General features: G+C 40.5%; 1 protein-coding gene across 1 annotated transcript in view; it reads right to left on the reverse strand.

Annotated features, from left to right (window-relative positions):
* The window catches only part of YIPF7 (Yip1 domain family member 7), an 87,161-nt gene that overhangs the window by 10,372 nt on the left and 73,136 nt on the right, over window positions 1–3,653 (reverse strand). The gene's annotated exons all lie outside the window — the stretch shown is intronic.

The raw sequence follows: 3,653 nt of genomic DNA on the forward strand, positions 1-3,653 counted from the left end.
AGGAATAAGAAGTCAGCAAAGCCCAGAGCACTTCATATTCAGCTCGACACTGCTGCCTGTCTTCGTAGTACCATCATCAGGAGACTCAGAGTTCTGGAAAGGGACCAGAAGGTGGTGTGGTGATTAAGGTGCCGGACATTCCTACATGGGCTGGCCAGTATTCGAGACCTGGACCTGGTAGTTTGCTTTCTCACTTTCTCTCTGTGTATGTGTGTCTCTCTCGTCAAATTAAAATAAATAAATGAATAAAAATTAAATAATTCTTTAAAAAAAGGGAGGGCGGGGGAGAGTTCTGGAATAAAACACTGCCTACACTGTGGATCCTGAACACAGACTAGACTATATCTGAGATGCAGCAAGCATGCAACAAAAAAGATGAAATATTACTGGGTTTATATATTTTTTATCACGACTTGTCCGTTAGAAGTACAAGGGATAAATAGGACTATGTGTGTGGGCTAATTGAATGAGTAAAGGAATAAAACATCTACTTTAGACCGGGAAGAAATGTTCACATATTGAAATGATCGCCTTGTAAGCTAAATAATGTGATTTAATGTATTAACAAAAGCAAATAAAAAAATTGATTTAGAAAAAAAAATCCAGTTTAATCTTTAAGATTTAAAAGACATATTACTGGGTTATCAGAAAAGTCATGATGCATTTTTACATAGATTAAAATACGTCAAGACTTTTCTGACAACACAATAGTAAGATTAGCAGACACTGAGGGGATTTACTATGTCAGGTGCTATTTTTTCCTCTTAATTTTACTATAGAGCACATGCACTTGCAGGAGAGAGAGAGGGAAAATGAGAAACCACCTGCTTTCTGCCTGCCACCTGTGCGGGAGTATGGCCACACCGCAATCTTTTCACTTCCATTTCTCTTCTTGGAGTTTTGGGCATGCACACACATGTGTCTTGTGTGTTTTCCAAGCTGCCAAGTCCAGGATTCAAACCATGCCGTCAGCCATGTGGGATCTGGCTGCTTTAATTACCACACTATTGGCTGGCCTGTGAGGTCCTATTCTACAGTAGCCTACAAGTATTTATTTAAAACTCAGAACGACCATATAAGATAGATACCATTATAATACCAACTCTAGACATGAAGAAATTGAGGTGCATAGAGGTTAAATACCTCGCCCAAGGTAATATAATGATAAGTAGTGGAGGTTGGCCTTGAACCCAGTCAGTCTAACTCTAAATTTAGCCTTTAACATACACAGGAACAGTGACAAGTCCCAGAATTATAGGACTTATTGAACCACATTTAACGCAGTATACACTGAACTTTTTGACCACAGAATCCTTTTGTTTTTCATGTCTATTACCACATTGACCAACCCCACCTTATGAAAAGTGGATCTACAAAAGTCAACTGGTCAGAAATCATCAAAGGAGTACTGTTCAAGGAAGCTAGTCCTGTTCAGGGTATGCTGTCAATCTTCTGAGGACTCTAAAAACAGCAATCACCCACGGGCACTAAGGACTGAGAGTCTCAATAAATTCATCCTGGGAGAGTCTTTCTTTCTTTACTTCTTAAGTGAGAGAGAGAGGGAAGGAGGAAGAGAGAGAGAGTTTGCTAACAGGGTCAGTATACTGCAACCTACGCCCATCTTCAGCTGGCCCCAATCATGGGCAGGCATGTGTCTGACATACTCAGGAAGGACTCTAGGCAGGAACCTAGAACTTTCCATGTGGGTCAGTCTCTCAGAGCACTGCATGTTAACACTGGCTGGCCCCACAACCTACTATAATCCAATAGGAGTATTTCAGTATTTGCTAACAGGGTCAGTATGCTGCAACCTACGCCCATCTTCAGCTGGCCCCAATCATGGGCAGGCATGTGTCTGACATACTCAGGAAGGACTCTAGGCAGGAACCTAGAACTTTCCATGTGGGTCAGTCTCTCAGAGCACTGCATGTTAACACTGGCTGGCCCCACAACCTACTATAATCCAATAGGAGTATTTCAGTATTTGGTACCTGAGAATGCTGAAGCTCTGGGAAAGTATGCGTTCAGGTTGTTTTACGTACAGTTAGCTAATGAAAACTTCTAGATTGGGCCAACAAGTGGCATGGAGGTTAAGATGCTGAATCCTCCATGGCTGACGGTGTGGTCTGAATCCTGGACCTAGTGGCTTGAAAATCACACCGCACACATGTGGGTGTGTGTCCAAAATCTCAAGAAGAGAGTGGAGGAGAAGGGATTGTGATGTAGCTTTCTAACCTCCCCTGTCCCCTGCCCAGCTTTTTTGTCTCTGTCTGGAGAGTGCACACTCCTATAGCAAAAACAAAAATCTTCTAGATACAGGGTGAATAGGTTGATTCTGGTTTTCATAGGATTGCACAAGAACAATAAAGGATCTGATAAATTCTTCCAGACAGATCATGTGTGTGTGTGTGTGCGTGTGTGTGTGTGTGTGAGAGAGAGAGAGAGAGAGGAAGAGAGAGAGAAGTATTTTTGAAATGATCTCACTACGCTGCAATACTCCTGTCCCAGTGCCTTGGTTAGCCAGGATTAGAGGTACAAGCTACTGTGTCCAACCTATGTAGCATACCTAGGAACAGAACCTGGACTTCCCATGTGGCCAAGCCTCACACAGTTATGCCTTACCTCGTATGCTACTGGAGATGGGCCAAGAGAACTTCTCAGTGTCATGTTTTTCTTCTCCATGACTACTATCTGGGAAGTCTCTTAGACATATATATCTTGCAATTAAATAAGAGTAATAGAGAATGTTATGACCATTTTCATGCTCAAAACTGGATATCTATTCTGAATTCTTCCTCTGCATGGGAGAGATTTCTCACCAATCACTCCTTTCATAAACTATACCTAGACTATGCTTGCAGAATTTTCTCCAGCATTACCCACTAATAAATTCTTGCTGAATATATTTTGTACTATTTATTTTAAAATTTTTCTTTTATTTGTGATAGAGGGCATGCACATGAGAGAGAGAAAAAGGAGCATTCACCACAGGATTGGCTCACGCTGTAATCCCTATCACTAGTCCTCCCTCACCAGATCCTGGGCATTGACTGCCTGGACCAAGGATTCAAACAGCAGTCACCATATGGGACCTGGCTTCATGGGAGCAGTGTCTTACCGCTGTACCATGGAGTTGTCCCCCTTCTGTATTCTAGTTTATGAAATAATGCTAATATTGTGGGTGTGCTGGCAGAAACATCAGTTACACAATTGTCTTGTTGGCTGGGTTTGTTCCATTTAGAAAATAGTGACAGTGTCAAATCATTTTCATGTTTTATAATAGAAATACATGCTAATTAACATTTACTTGGATTGAATAATTCTGGGGTAGAGTAAGTTGTAATGTTGAATGGCACCTGTCTTATACCCAAGTGACACTACTGGACCTTCCTGGCCCTAAAAAAGTTTTACAGATAAAAGTAGGGGGTGTATAAAACTATAATAAATTAGCAGTAAAATTGTACCTTTCTGTATCAGTTTTTAACCTTTCTCTTCAAATCTTTCTCTCTTTAGTTTGTCCAAGGGAAGTTGTAATTCCATTTGGCAGATGCCACTGACATTTAAAAAAATTTGTTTAAAATTCTTTTTTTAAAAAATTATTTTATTATTTTATTATTATTTTTTTTGGCCAGAACTGCTATCTTCCAGTAATT

The sequence above is a fragment of the Tupaia chinensis genome, unplaced genomic scaffold (genome assembly GCF_000334495.1).
Source record: "Tupaia chinensis unplaced genomic scaffold, TupChi_1.0 Scaffold148884_1, whole genome shotgun sequence".
NCBI classification, from domain to species: Eukaryota; Metazoa; Chordata; class Mammalia; order Scandentia; family Tupaiidae; genus Tupaia; species Tupaia belangeri.